This window comes from Ranitomeya variabilis, chromosome 6 (genome assembly GCF_051348905.1).
Source record: "Ranitomeya variabilis isolate aRanVar5 chromosome 6, aRanVar5.hap1, whole genome shotgun sequence".
In the NCBI taxonomy this organism is placed as follows: Eukaryota; Metazoa; Chordata; class Amphibia; order Anura; family Dendrobatidae; genus Ranitomeya; species Ranitomeya variabilis.
The window spans coordinates 56,323,098-56,339,064 of record NC_135237.1 but is presented as its reverse complement, the minus strand read 5'-3'; the positions used below and the strand labels follow the sequence as shown (position 1 = coordinate 56,339,064).

General features: G+C 47.5%; 1 protein-coding gene across 2 annotated transcripts in view; it reads right to left on the bottom strand.

The window, feature by feature from the left end:
* The window catches only part of CCNY (cyclin Y), a 140,921-nt gene that overhangs the window by 59,125 nt on the left and 65,829 nt on the right, over positions 1–15,967 (bottom strand). Inside the window, exon 1 of one of the 2 annotated variants that reach the window (XM_077268533.1) lies at positions 5,670–5,741. The exons of the other annotated variant lie outside the window; for it this stretch is intronic. The gene's annotated coding sequence lies outside the window, so the exon portion shown is untranslated. Of the gene's footprint in view, positions 1–5,669; positions 5,742–15,967 lie in introns of those variants that run through there. 2 annotated transcript variants of the gene reach the window in all.

Here is a 15,967-nt window from a genome sequence, read left to right as displayed (position 1 = left end):
GCTCCCACGAAAACTGACATGTCTCCGTGTTTTGCACACGGACACACGGTCCGTGAAAACACGCTGACATGTGCAGAGACACATTGATTTTAATGTGTCTACGTGAGTCAGTGTCTCCGGTATGTGAGGAAACTGACACCTCACGTACCGGAGCCACTGACGTGTGAAACCAGCCTAACAGAGGAACACTGGGTTCGGCCAAGTGCGCCTGTGCCCTCTAGAATAAGATATTGCCAGAGTGCTCTGGTGGCAGTGTCTCTCCCGGAAGACAAAAAGATGATAGACCCTCCAAACACATTAGACAGTCATCCAATCCCATAGATATTGGCAAGTTCGGCTAACTTTGGTCTAATGTACAGGTCCTTCTCAAAAAATTAGCATATAGTGTTAAATTTCATTATTTACCATAATGTAATGATTACAATTAAACTTTCATATATTATAGATTCATTATCCACCAACTGAAATTTGTCAGGTCTTTTATTGTTTTAATACTGATGATTTTGGCCTACAACTCCTGATAACCCAAAAAACCTGTCTCAATAAATTAGCATATTTCACCCGTCCAATCAAATAAAAGTGTTTTTTAATAACAAACAAAAAAACCATCAAATAATAATGTTCAGTTATGCACTCAATACTTGGTCGGGAATCCTTTGGCAGAAATGACTGCTTCAATGCGGCGTGGCATGGAGGCAATCAGCCTGTGACACTGCTGAGATGTTATGGAGGCCCAGGATGCTTCAATAGCGGCCTTAAGCTCATCCAGAGTGTTGGGTCTTGCGTCTCTCAACTTTCTCTTCACAATATCCCACAGATTCTCTATGGGGTTCAGGTCAGGAGAGTTGGCAGGCCAATTGAGCACAGTAATACCATGGTCAGTAAACCATTTACCAGTGGTTTTGGCACTGTGAGCAGGTGCCAGGTCGTGCTGAAAAATGAAATCTTCATCTCCATAAAGCATTTCAGCCGATGGAAGCATGAAGTGCTCCAAAATCTCCTGATAGCTAGCTGCATTGACCCTGCCCTTGATGAAACACAGTGGACCAACACCAGCAGCTGACATGGCACCCCACACCATCACTGACTGTGGGTACTTGACACTGGACTTCAGGCATTTTGGCATTTCCTTCTCCCCAGTCTTCCTCCAGACTCTGGCACCTTGATTTCCGAATGACATGCAAAATTTGCTTTCATCAGAAAAAAGTACTTGGGACCACTTAGCAACAGTCCAGTGCTGCTTCTCTGTAGCCCAGGTCAGGCGCTTCTGCCGCTGTTTATGGTTCAAAAGTGGCTTTACCTGGGGAATGCGGCACCTGTAGCCCATTTCCTGCACACGCCTGTGCACGGTGGCTCTGGATGTTTCCACACCAGACTCAGTCCACTGCTTCCTCAGGTTCCCCAAGGTCTGGAATCGGTCCTTCTCCACAATCTTCCTCAGGGTCCGGTCACCTCTTCTCGTTGTACAGCGTTTTCTGCCACATTGTTTCCTTCCAACAGACTTACCATTGAGGTGCCTTGATACAGCACTCTGGGAACAGCCTATTTGTTGAGAAATTTCTTTCTGGGTCTTACCCTCTTGCTTGAGGGTGTCAATGATGGCCTTCTTGACATCTGTCAGGTCGCTAGTCTTACCCATGATGGGGGTTTTGAGTAATGAACCAGGCAGGGAGTTTTTAAAAGCCTCAGGTATCTTTTGCATGTGTTTAGAGTTAATTAGTTGATTCAGAAGATTAGGGTAATAGGTCGTTTAGAGAACCTTTTCTTGATATGCTAATTTATTGAGACAGGTTTTTTGGGTTTTCAGGAGTTGTATGCCAAAATCATCAGTATTAAAACAATAAAAGACCTGACAAATTTCAGTTGGTGGATAATGAATCTATAATATATGAAAGTTTAATTGTAATCATTACATTATGGTAAATAATGAAATTTAACACTATATGCTAATTTTTTGAGAAGGACCTGTATATGGGGGCCTCAAGGCTGCAAAAACAAAATGTACAAAACACTAATAAAAACTGCCAATGAGAAAATACTGATGACAAATGCCAGGCAGCTGCTGCCAAAGCAACCACACTTACGGGATGCATTAAAAGAGGCATAAATGTTCATGAAAAGAAAAGAAAATTTCTCATGAAGGCCTAGTTTTGGCCGAAACGTCAACATTTTCATACAGTGGATGTACCTACGTTAATAAAATATTTTCTGCGTCTAAATTGGGAGTGCCAAATCTATTTTTTAGACTATTTTGGAGTAGTATCCTATTCGTGCACTCTTTAATAGTAGAGTGCCGCGCAGCCTTTTTTGATGCACATGTACATAGTTTGGGAGGCGAAATTCTGCAGACAGATTCCCTTTAACAATTATGTACCTATGTAAAAAGCTCACAAGAATCTATATGCCATACATAGTTTTATCTACAACAATAACACATGATATCTTCTAACGTCAGAAGAGTATTGCAAAGAAAAACTTCTGTTAAACAAGATTTCACTGTTCACAGAAATTCCCGGTCAAGGGCTTTTGTCAATCTATGTCAAGTTATCATCACCAAAACTGACTGCAAGGACAGCGAAGGTGAAAATCAAGGCTCCAAAGTGTTGGAAAAGGAGAAAGGAAAATTACAACAAACTCTGCGACACTGAACCTCATCCAATTTCTCACTAAAGTGTAAATCTAAGAAAGGCAATTGCAGTCACTAAATGGCCTCAGACTGGATATACTGTACAAAGACAATGCCCAGACTGAAAAGTTATCCCCCAATTCATATTCTCATATAAAAGATATACACTCAGACGTATTTAACAGTTTACCTCCTGGCAGGGTTGCCACCAGGAGTTTCAGGGCCCCATACAGGCAAAATTTTCAGGTCCCCTTTAGACTGCGCCCAGGCTCCACCCCAGCTCCGTCTCCACCTCTTGAACCTTCCACACTCCCACCACCCACTCAGAAAAACGCCATTTCCATAGGACACCATATCACGTACAAAACCAGCAGCTTTTGCTTTGGCCAAAAGATTTTTTAAGCTGCCATCATGACAAGGTAGACTCTTGGCAAAGCCTTACTCTAACCTATTAAACATTTGTTAAAATATCCAATACGCTTTTTAGGTATTTTTTTTAATTATTTTTCTTTAATGGAATGTCACATACATTTTTTTTAAATAACCAACACCAACCAACACCACATACAAAAAGGGACAAATGCCGCCACACTATGACCAGACCACATATTACTACCACATAGTGACCGAATAAAACTATACAAAAAACAATACTGTCACACCTTGGTCCAATGCAGTCACATCATGGCCCAATACAGTCACACCATGACCGTACCACATATTACCAAGACATAGTGACCAAATACTACAATAATGAGAATTTAAAAAAAACACAAAAAAAACCCACACAATACTAATATTACCATAAGTGCCGTCATTCACAGGAGCTCTGTACATAGTATATAGTGTATAGTGTCAGTGTACAGGTAACACAGCGATCACCAGTGACATTACTGTATACACAGGAGCTCTGTATATAGTGTCAGGGTACAGGTAACTCCGTGATCACCAGTGACATTGTACACAGGAACTTTGTATATAATGTATAGTATATAGGGTGAGTGTACAGGTAACAAACTGACTCACCGCTTCCAGAGCGCATTCCCCAATTTTTCCCCAACTTCTACACTACACCAGATGAAGAAAACAGTAACAGTCCTGTGGAGTCCTCTTCCTCCTTGATAGGTTGCGAGATGGCGCCTGTGATGACACCTAAGGTGTCACTGGCGCTGCCCAAGGGGCGTGTAAATGAGCTTAAGGAGTGCAGGCAGAAGGAACACAGTGCACAAGGACCTTAGACTAATGTAGTGAGCACAGGACCTGGCACTGAGCGATCACGTGACTGGGGGTGCAGAGCCACCGCACGTGAGTGCAGGGAAGGACACTGAGTACACAGAGCACAGGGAAAAGACAGTAAACGTGGTCAAGGAGAGCCAAGAGTCAGAAGCCAGACAAGCGCGCAGTACCTAGGGACAAGACAAAGAGTAAACGGGGACAAGCCAAGGGGGGGTCCGATAACCAGGAGAGACAGAGCAGTACATAAGCAGGATATAGAGGCAGAAGTCCGGGGACAAACCGAATCATACACAGCAAGGCACACAAGCACACATTTAAGGATGAGTCACCTGGGTCAGCAACCACTAACCGAGTATACGGAAGTATAACACACTAAATGCAGGTACTGCCAATATTAAATAGCTGCCCCAAAACCAAAAAGAGGCGGGCTGAATTAACCCTGACCTGACCAGGATGGAGGCGGAACCATCCTGTCCAGAGTCATGACAGCGCCGACACATGGCAGTGACGTAGACCGGCGACGTGCACGCTGACGTCAGCTGCCGGCCTCTGATTTGCTGGCAGTTGCTAACTATTGCCATGTAGTAATCCAGTAGCCTCTTGCACGGCAATATATTTCAAATGAACCGGCTCAACCCACCCCTGCCTCTGGGGCACAGTGAGCAGAAGCTGGGGGGACCACACTGGGTGAGACACGCTGCTGGTGTGTCTCACCCAGTCTGGGCCCTCCTTCTTTGCTTCTGCTCACCAGGCCCCATTCAACAGTCTGCTCACCAGGCCCCATTCAACAGTAAAGGTAGTAATGCCCTGATTGCAGCCCTCCCTCGTGGTGGAAGAAAGAATGGAGCAAGTCTAAATCTAACATGGTTGATCCTCACTTTCACCAAACCTTTAAAATTGGGGAGGGGAATAGGCAGAGAGCTCCCATATATATTGACCTTAAAGGGGAATTTTCCCGAAACACGAGCATATCATTAACTCAAAACTGAAAAAGATTAAACAACCACAAGAGGGATTTCATCAGCCGAGGTATCATTAATCAGCATAACATCATTTAAGACTCAAGATCCCCAGCTAGCAATAAAAAAAAATGTTTTCTCAGAAATGCCGCAATGTGTGATAGTAAAACATATGATAACCACCAGCAATAACGTAGCTGGTGTCGGATTCATGTTACCTGTGGATCGGGCAGCATGAATCTACTGTCAAGTCTAATTCAAACTTGTAGAAAACTGTAGAACTTGTCATTAACAGTGAAAAAAATAATAAAAACAACCATAAAAAGTAAAAACCCATTTAATAACATTATCTCGGAGGCCCGCCAACAGCTCGCTGTATCCTTATATTAAATGTTATCAGTTAGCGGTTTACAATTAGCCTCTCTCATCTGCAGCAAACTCATCAAGTCTTTTATATATATCTGAGGACAGAGCACATTTCAGCTCCTGAAAAAGCAAACAGAACCTAGTAATATGAGAGAGCTGATGAGCAATATTGGTCTGGTCAGTATATGTGACTTTTTTATCACACGTAACTGAGTGGCGTACATGTGTCGATGAAAAATAAATATGGCAGGAGACATCTACATGGAAAAACAATGACAGAAGCTACATGACATTTCAATTAATGTGTCCCGCAGTTCGCTAATCTCTCTGCCGCTTTCCATTATGCCGTGCCGTCTTGCGCCCACCTCGGGAAAAATAATAAAACACTTATTTTGTGACTTATTGTCGGGGAAGCCAGAGAACATGGAGTTCCGTCTACTAGTAATTTGGTCTGATTGTGGATAAGGAAATACTGTGCTCACCTAGGCATCTGATTGATTTGTACTAATTGTTCCAGGCTCCCCGCAATAAAGCGAGCGTATTCCAATCTATCCGCACACTTCGCTTTAATGGTCTTCCCATCAGTCTTCCTGCACTTGAGGCTCAACAAGGCTCTAAAGCAAAAATCGAGAATATTCTATTCAATTCTTCCAAGTATCAGACCAGAGCGCGAAATACATTAATTTCTTCTACCAATTAGCGACTTATACCCAAGACTTGGATGGGAACGCAGCCAAAATATAAAAAACAAATATGAGGAACATGTAAAAATCTACAAGAGCTCTCACACTGCGAGCAAAGACCGCTATGTTGCACCAGCTTATATTTGGTCTGAAATTAGCGTAAAAAATAAAAAGTCAGACACATATTGGATTTCCATGGTTAACAGTTCCGCCTTAGTTGAGCTGCATACTCATTTGCTTCCCCTGCACATTGCTGCCATGTGAACAGAGCACAGAGTGCAAAGTAATAAATATAAGATATTGAAGAGGGGGGATGCAGCTGCAGTTTCTAACTTAGTAAAATAACATTATCGGTCCACATGTCCACGTGTCGGTCCATCCATGCATCCTTCCTTAAATCTGTCCATCCATAATCTTAAAAACCATTTGGTCTATCATAAAACTTAGCTGTTCGCCTTTTCAGACTCACATACAGTAGTGATATCATTCGGATCACAGTAGAGTTTCCCCAAATGCAGTCCATGTGCAGAACCCGTTGCTGCAGACAATGGCACCGCCGTGTCTTTTGGGTGCGTCAGCTGCCTTGAAGTCCCTGGCTCTGCGTTAGCTCCACACCGACCTGGGTTGCAAAGAGCCTCCTGCTCTGCAGCTTACAAACTCCACACTGACACACGCAAGGGAAAACTGACAAATTTAAATGGAATCGTAGCCATAGAGCCACTTCCAAAACCCGAAGTGGAGAGAGGGATATGCCCCTTGTCCAATCCTGCAAATCCCTCTAAAAATTAAAGCCCTTGACAGAATTTCCTAAAGATCTGACTGGGTCAACTAGTTGGACCCAATCCACTCTTATTTTGCCTTGTGATATACAGGCGTTCTGCTATGAACACAACGAGCTCCAGTGGGTTTAATAAGGCTATGTGCACACGTTGCAGATTTTCCCACGGATCAGCAGCGTTTTTGATGCTGCAAATCTGCAGCAGTTTTCCATGCATTTTACAGTAGCATGTTAACCTATGGAAAACCAAATCCGCTGTGCACATGCTGCAGAAAAAAAACCGCAGAAACGCAGTGCTGTTTTTTCCGCAGCATGTCAATTCTTTGTGCAGATCTGCAGCGTTTCTGCAAACATTGATTTGCATTGAGTCAGGCACATCCGCAGCAAAACCGCAGATGTAAAAAAGATATGCGGTTTAGCTGCGGATGAAACCCTGCAGATCGGGAAGAGGGAAGTGTGTGGGCGGAATGTGGGTGGAGTCATGCGAGTGTGTGTGTGTGTGTGTGTGTGTGTGTGTGTGTGTGTGTGTGTGTGTGTGTGTGTGTGTGTGTGTGTGTGTGTGCGCGTGCGTGCGTGCAGGCATCGTCCGATGGGACTACAAGTCCCATCTGGCTATGCCCGTTACAGTGACAGTGATTGACACATTAGCCAATGATGGGATAGTAGTAGTCCCATCATCTGGCTAATGTGTTGAATGTTAAAAAAAAAACAAAAATAAAAAACACATACACACACATACATTACATACAACATACAGTACATACTCACCAATCACCTTGATCCCGAAGCCATCGATCACCTGTAAAAAATATTAAAATAATAAACCAACAATATACTCCCTGATCCGCAGTAATCCAATTAATACGAGTGTCCCGCGACAATCTCCCGTGGACAGCTGCCACATCAGCTGATGCGACCACTCTTCAGGGGCCCCGGGATACAATGATGGAAGGAAGGTATCCTTCTGCACTGTATCCCTCCGCCGCTGTGAGTATAGTTCATACTCTCACTTGGGGCACTGCTGGGAGGGAAAATTCCCACACAGCATTGCCATAAAGTGAGAGCAATTAACTAAAGTAACCTCTTCAGTGATGCACTGCAGGAACCATTGTCTCCTGTGTTGTGAATTAGACTTTTTGGCTCCCTCTGGTGGTTACTAGTGATATGACTCTGGGATTTTCTTCCCTCAGTTTGCACCCACCTGGGTCGTTAGTCCAGGGGTGTTGCTATATAAACCTCATGGATCCTTAGTCCAGTGCCTGGCATCGTTGTAATCAGATCCTTTTTGTTTGCTCCTATCTGCTGGTCCTGGTTCGTGCAAAATTAAGCTAAGTCTTGCTTCTTTGTTTTTTTAGTTATTTGCTTGTTCTCATTTTTGTCCAGCTTGTACTAAATGTGATTCCTGACCTTGCTGGAAGCTCTAGGGGGCTGGTGTTCTCCCCCCGGGCCGTTAGACGGTTCGGGGGTTCTTGAATTTCCAGCGTGGATATTTTTGATAGGGTTTTTGCTGACCATATAAGTAATCTTACTATATTCTGCTATTAGCTAGTGGGCCTCTCTTTGCTAAATACCTAGCTCATTCTTACGTTTGTCTTTTCCTCTTACCTCACCGTTATTATTTGTTGGGGGCTTGTATCCAACTTTTGGGGTCTTTTTCTCTGGAGGCAAGAAAGGTCTTTCTTTTCCCTTCTAGGGTTAGTTAGTTCTCCGGCTGGCGCGAGACATCTAGAATCAACGTAGGCACGTTCCCCGGCTGCTGTTATTTGTGGTGCTAGGATTAGATATATGGTCAGCCCAGTTACCACTGCCCTATGAGCTGGTTTTTGTGTTTGCAGACTTGGTAACTATTTCTGAGACCCCCTGCCATTGGGGTCATAACACTCCTGTCAGTGTGTCACTGGAGGCCCTATAGAGCGGTGACATCACCCGATTATTAATTGGACTGCGTAGGACAGGGAGTATACAGGTGGTTTATTATTTTTTATTTTTTGCAGGCGATCGAGGGTGTCGCAGGAATTAGGCGTGGTTGTAAGTATGGTGAAATTAAGAATATTAAAATACTTTATTCTTATGTGGTTTTTTTAACTCTTTCACTACTATAGGATTAGTAATGGATAAGTGTCTTATGGACACCTCTCCATTACTAACCCGGCTTAATGTCACCTTACAATACAAAAAGTAACATTAACCTCTTATTACCCCATATCCCACCGTTACACGGGAGTGGGAAGAGAGGGGCTAAGTGCCAAAATTGGCGCATCTTACAGATGCACCATTTCTGGGGCGGCTGGGTGCTGGTGTTTGTAGCCGGGGGGCAATATCCATGGCCCCTCTCTAGTGGGCTCCTGCCAACTTTTTGCGCCAGAGGGGGAAAGCGGACGGCCGGGGGCCTTATATTTGTAGCCTGGGAATGGGGTAATACCCATGGCCCCTACCCAGGCTATGAATATCAGCCTGCAGCTGACTGCGTAGTCTTTATGATTATAAAATATAGGGGACCCCACGTCATTTTTTTGGGGGGGGTCCCCTATTTTAATAGCCAGTAAAGGCTATGCAGACAACTGCAGGCTGATATTCATAGCCTGGGTAGGGGCCATGGGTATTACCCCTTTCCAGGCTACAAATATTGGCCCCCGGCCGTTGGCTTTCCCCCTCTGGTGCAGAAAATTGCGCGGGAGCCCACGCCATTTTTTCCGCTTTTTTTTTTTTTTTAAATTAAACGTTCATTAAGAAACTTAGGCCTTGCTATTATAGATCTATGGATATATCTATAGATATAACTATGCCTAAATGGATCTATAGATATATTTATAGATAGATATATGGATAGATAGATCTATGTATCTACAGATACAGTGGGGCAAAAAAGTATTTAGTCATTCAGCAATAGTGCAAGTTCCACTACTTAAAAAGATGAGAGGCGTCTGTATTTTACATCATAGGTAGACCTCAACTATGGGAGACAAACTGAGAAAAAAAAATCCAGAAAATCACATTGTCTGTTTTTTTATCATTTTATTTGCATATTATGGTGGAAAATAAGTATTTGGTCAAAAACAAAATTTCATCTCAATACTTTGTAATATATCCTTTGTTGGCAATGACAGAGGTCAAACGTTTTCTGTAAGTCTTCACAAGGTTGCCACACACTGTTGTTGGTATGTTGGCCCATTCCTCCATGCAGATCTCCTCTAGAGCAGTGATGTTTTTGGCTTTTCGCTTGGCAACACGGACTTTCAACTCCCTCCAAAGGTTTTCTATAGGGTTGAGATCTGGAGACTGGCTAGGCCACTCCAGGACCTTGAAATGCTTCTTACGAAGCCACTCCTTCATTGCCCTGGCGGTGTGCTTTGGATCATTGTCATGTTGAAAGACCCAGCCACGTTTCATCTTCAATGCCCTTGCTGATGGAAGGAGGTTTGCACTCAAAATCTCACGATACATGGCCCCATTCATTCTTTCATGTACCCGGATGAGTCGTCCTGGCCCCTTTGCAGAGAATCAGCCCCAAAGCATGATGTTTCCACCACCATGCTTTACAGTAGGTATGATGTTTGATGGATGCAACTCTGTATTCTTTTTCCTCCAAACACGACAAGTTGTGTTTCTACCAAACAGTTCCAGTTTGGTTTCATCAGACCATAGAACATTCTCCCAAAACTCCTCTGGATCATCCAAATGCTCTCTAGCAAACTTCAGACGGGCCCGGACATGTACTGGCTTAAGCAGTGGGACACGTCTGGCACTGCAGGATCTGAGTCCATGGTGGCGTAGTGTGTTACTTATGGTAGGCCTTGTTACATTGGTCCCAGCTCTCTGCAGTTCATTCACTAGGTCCCCCCGCGTGGTTCTGGGATTTTTGCTCACCGTTCTTGTGATCATTCTGACCCCACGGGGTGGGATTTTGCGTGGAGCCCCAGATCGAGGGAGATTATCAGTGGTCTTGAATGTCTTCCATTTTCTAATTATTGCTCCCACTGTTGATTTCTTCACTCCAAGCTGGTTGGCTCTTGCAGATACAGTCTTCCCAGCCTGGTGCAGGGCTACAATTTTGTTTCTGGTGTCCTTTGACAGCTCTTTGGTCTTCACCATAGTGGAGTTTGGAGTCAGACTGTTTGAGGGTGTGCACAGGTGTCTTTTTATACTGATAACAAGTTTAAACAGGTGCCATTACTACAGGTAATGAGTGGAGGAAAGAGGAGACTCTTAAAGAAGAAGTTACAGGTCTGTGAGAGCCAGAAATCTTGTTTGTTTCTGACCAAATACTTATTTTCCACCATAATATGCAAATAAAATGATAAAAAAACAGACAATGTGATTTTCTGGATTTTTTTTTCTCAGTTTGTCTCCCATAGTTGAGGTCTAACTATGATGTTAATTACAGACGCCTCTCATCTTTTTAAGTGGTGGAACTTGCACTATTGCTGACTGACAAAATACTTTTTTGCCCCACTGTATATCTATCTGGCTACTTTCACACATCAGGATTTTGCTGTCAGGCACAATCAGGCGAGTTTTGAAAAAAAATGGATCCGTGTTTTTTTTTTCCGCTGGATCCGTTTTTTCTCATAGAGTTGTATTAGCGCCGGATTGTGCCTGATGGCCTCACGTTTCATCCGTTTTTTGCCGGATCCGTCAGAAAAGCTGTTTCCAGTGGACGGAGAAAACGTACAGAAGAACAGTTTTCTGTCCGGCGAAAAACGCCCAGAGACTGATCCGGCGAAAAACGTATGAAACAGATGTGAAATGATGAATCCAGCCTCCGAATCCGGTTTTTCATGCATTTTCCCATTGAAATCATGTACATTTTCCATTCTCTCTCTCTCAAAAAAAAACAGATCAGTTGCATCAGTTTTTCACGATTTGCAACGATCAGTTTTTTCAAAAATTCGCCGGATAGATGTAGATGGATATATGGATAGTTAGGCTACTTTCACACATCAGTTTGTTTCCATCAGGCAGGATCGGGCGAATTGTTGAAAAAACGGATCCGTTGCAAATAGTGAAAAACTGATGCAACTGATCCGTTTGTTTGTTGTTTTTTTTAGAGAGAGAGCGAGAGAGAGAACGGAAAATGTGCATGATTTCAATGGAAAAAAATGTATGAAAAACTGGATTCGGAGGCCGGATTCATCATTTCACATCTCAGTTTCATACGTTTTTCGCCAGATCCGTCGCTGTGCATTTTTTGCAGGACAGAAAAAAACAAAACTTTCCTCTGTACATTTTCTCCATTCGCCAGAAACAGTTTTTTTTTACAGATCCGGCAAAAAACGGATGAAACGTGTGGCCATCAGGCGCAATCCGGCGCTAATACAACTCTATGAGAAAAAAAAAAAAGCCAAAAAAAATTAACAAAAACGGATCTGCTTTTTTTCAAAACTCGACGGATTATGCCCGACGGCAAAAACCTGATGTGTGAAAGTAGCCTAACTATCCATATATCTATTTACATCTATCTCATTCCTTCTATCTATGTGTGTAATGGAGTGTGGGTTGGACAAATGTAAAAGAGGAGGTTGGACAAGACATGACAAATCTTTTTTTTGTTCAATAATACACCTTTATTTAGCTTTCAAAAACGCATCAAAAACTGCACCAAAACCGCACAAAAACGCACCTGCCAAGAGCTGCGGATTTAGTGCAGAAAAATCCGCAGGCAAATCTGCAATGTGTGCACATACCCTAAGACTCCACCCGAATCCTGGGGACACATACTGACCCTCGTATCTAATCCCCCTCACTGCCTCACAGGCTGTCTGGGCGATAGCTGCTCTATACATCTTTTTAGGAGTTTTCAGCCATGAAAAAAAAAAAAAAAAAAGGATAAAAAATAAGCAAATTGAAAAAGTAACTTAAATATGAAGCATAGTTACATGTCCGAAGCACAAACGTACAATCCATGAAAAAAAAATTATATATATTTATAAACTACTATACTATGTTACAAAGATTGTTCTTCATATTCTTACTGAATAAAGAGATTGCAGCAGGGAGTCCTGCTAATGAGAATGGAAAGGGTTTGGGGGGGATTATTAATCTACCTTAATAAAGATAAACCTTTGAAGCTATCTCAGGTCTCTCACTCTCGGATATTCTTAAATGTGGATGAATTTCAACTTTTCAAATTATCAGAAAAGAACGCAGGTTCAGAGAGCCGGCAAAGTAAGAGTGAGATGATACGCTGCACGGATGTATTCATATGTCTGAGGGAGGCAACGGGGAACATACTGAACCGAAAACGTTCAGCACACATAATTGGTACAATAGATTGTAGCTCCCAGCCAGCTTAAACACCAGTATTGTTATACGGCTGAAATATCAATACACACTTCATAAATTGACAGAATAATGAGCTATATAAATAGGTTAATTTAACATGTACTAGTAGGCACTGAGCAACCCAAGGCCAGACATCCCAATTGTGTAGCATATATGAAGCTGTAAAAGCTGTACAGGCAATAAGTCTCACCAGCAAACAGCTCTTCCCATGCTCAGCGAGCTGACATAAAGATAGCGGATGCTACTAAAATCAGTCAATTTTTTACATTTAGGTGCAGAAATATTTGGACAGTGATACAGTTTTTGTCATTTCAACTGTTTACCAAAGCATATTCCAAATAGTTATATAATCAACTAGCTATTGAACCCGTTCTACGCCCGGGTGGCGAGCATTTATATTGGAATATGGTCTCCATCCTGGTATGTGCTGCTCCTATCCTGTCATATGCTGCTCCATCCTGCGCCCCCATCCTGTCATGTGCTGCTCCACCGTGTCATGTGCTGCTCCATCCTGCGCCCCCATCCTGTCATGTGCTGCTCCACCGTGTCATGTGCTGCTCCATCCTGCATCCCCATCCTGTCATGTGCTGCTCCACCGTGTCATGTGCTGCTCCATCCTGCGCCCCCATCCTGTCATGTGCTGCTCCACCGTGTCATGTGCTGCTCCATCCTCATCCCCATCCTGTCATGTGCTCCCATCCTGCGCCCCCATCCTATCACGTGCTGCTCCATCCTGCGCCCCCATCAGTGCGGGCGGCTGTGCTGAGTGCGGGCGGCTGTATGTGGCTGTGCTGAGTGCGGGCGGCTGTATGTGACGTGGCTGTGCTGGGTGCGGGCGGCTGTGCTGGGTGCGGCAGCTGTGGACGGCTGTGCTGGGTGCGGTGGCTGTGCTGGGTGCAGCGGCTGTGCGTGGCTGTAGGCGGCTGTGCGTGGCTGTGGGAGGCTGTGCTGGGTGCGGCGGCTGTGCGTGGCTGTGGGCGGCTGTGCTGGGTGCGGCGGCTGTGCTGGGTGCGGCGGCTGTGCTGGGTGCGGCGGCTGTCCGTGGCTGTGGCGGCTGTGCGTGGCTGTGCTGGGTGCGGCGGCTGTGCTGGGTGCGGCGGATGTGCTGGGTGCGGCGGCTGTGCTGGGTGCGGCGGCTGTGGGTGGCTGTGCTGGGTGCAGCGGTTGTGCGTGGCTGTGGGCGGCTGTGCTGGGTGCGGCGGCTGTGGGCGGCTGTGCGTGGCTGTGCTGGGTGCGGCGGCTGTGCGTGGCTGTGGGCGGCTGTGCGTGGCTGTGGGCGGCTGTGCTGGGTGCGGCGGCTGTGCTGGGTGCGGCGGCTGTCCGTGGCTGTGGGCGGCTGTGCGTGGCTGTGGGAGGCTGTGCGTGGCTGTAGGCGGCTGTGCGTGGCTGTGGCGGCTGTGCATGGCTGTGCTGGGTGCGGCGGATGTGCTGGGTGCGGCGGCTGTGCTGGGTGCGGCGGCTGTGGGTGGCTGTGCTGGGTGCGGCGGCTGTGCGTGGCTGTGGGCTGTGCGTGGCTGTGGGCGGCTGTGCTGGGTGCGGCGGCTGTGGTCGGCTGTGCTGGGTGCGGCGGCTGTGCGTGGCTATGGGTGGATGTACGTGGCTGTGGGCGGCTGTGCTGGGTGCGGCGGCTGTGCTGGGTGCGGCTGTGCGTGGCTGTGGGCGGCTGTGCTGGGTGCGGCGGCTGTGGTCGGCTGTGCTGGGTGCGGCGGCTGTGCGTGGCTATGGGTGGCTGTACGTGGCTGTGGGCGGCTGTGCTGGGTGCGGCGGCTGTGGTCGGCTGTGCTGGGTGCGGCTGTGCGTGGCTGTGGGCGGCTGTGCGTGGCTGTGGGCGGCTGTGCTGGGTGCGGCGGCTGTGGTCGGCTGTGCTGGGTGCGGCGGCTGTGCGTGGCTGTGGGCGGCTGTGCTGGGTGCGGCGGCTGTGCTGGGTGCGGCGGCTGTCCGTGGCTGTGGGCGGCTGTGCGTGGCTGTAGGCGGCTGTGCGTGGCTGTGGCGGCTGTGCATGGCTGTGCTGGGTGCGGCGGATGTGCTGGGTGCGGCGGCTGTGGGTGGCTGTGCTGGGTGCGGCGGCTGTGCGTGGCTGTGGGCTGTGCGTGGTTGTGGGCGGCTGTGCTGGGTGCGGCGGCTGTGGTCGGCTGTGCTGGGTGCGGCGGCTGTGCGTGGCTATGGGTGGCTGTACGTGGCTGTGGGCGGCTGTGCTGGGTGCGGCGGCTGTGCGTGGCTGTGGTCGGCTGTGCTGGGTGCGGCTGTGCGTGGCTGTGGGCGGCTGTGCGTGGCTGTGCTGGGTGCGGCGGCTGTGGTCGGCTGTGCTGGGTGCGGCGGCTGTGCGTGGCTATGGGTGGCTGTGCTGGGTGCGGCGGCTGTGCTGGGTGCGGCGGCTGTCCGTGGCTGTGGGCGGCTGTGCGTGGCTGTAGGCGGCTGTGCGTGGCTGTGGCGGCTGTGCATGGCTGTGCTGGGTGCGGCGGATGTGCTGGGTGCGGCGGCTGTGGGTGGCTGTGCTGGGTGCGGCGGCTGTGCGTGGCTGTGGGCTGTGCGTGGTTGTGGGCGGCTGTGCTGGGTGCGGCGGCTGTGGTCGGCTGTGCTGGGTGCGGCGGCTGTGCGTGGCTATGGGTGGCTGTACGTGGCTGTGGGCGGCTGTGCTGGGTGCGGCGGCTGTGCGTGGCTGTGGTCGGCTGTGCTGGGTGCGGCTGTGCGTGGCTGTGCTGGGTGCGGCGGCTGTGCTGGGTGCGGCGGCTGTGCGTGGCTATGGGTGGCTGTGCGTGGCTGTGGGCAGCTGTGCTGGGTGCGGCGGCTGTGCGTTGCTGTGGGCCGCTGTGCGTGGCTGTGCTGGGCGCGGCGGCTGTGCTGGGCGCGGCCATTATCTTGGTCCTGCTCCCGGAGTCGGCGCCTGCGCAGTCCGCGCTTTCCGGCGCCATTTTCTTGAAGACACTGCAATGTGTCTTCAAGAAAATGGCGCCGGAAAGCGCGGACTGCGCAGGCGCCGATTCCGGGAGCAGGGGGACAGTCACGGCCCGGAAGCGCGTCGGTGGAACGGGTCAGG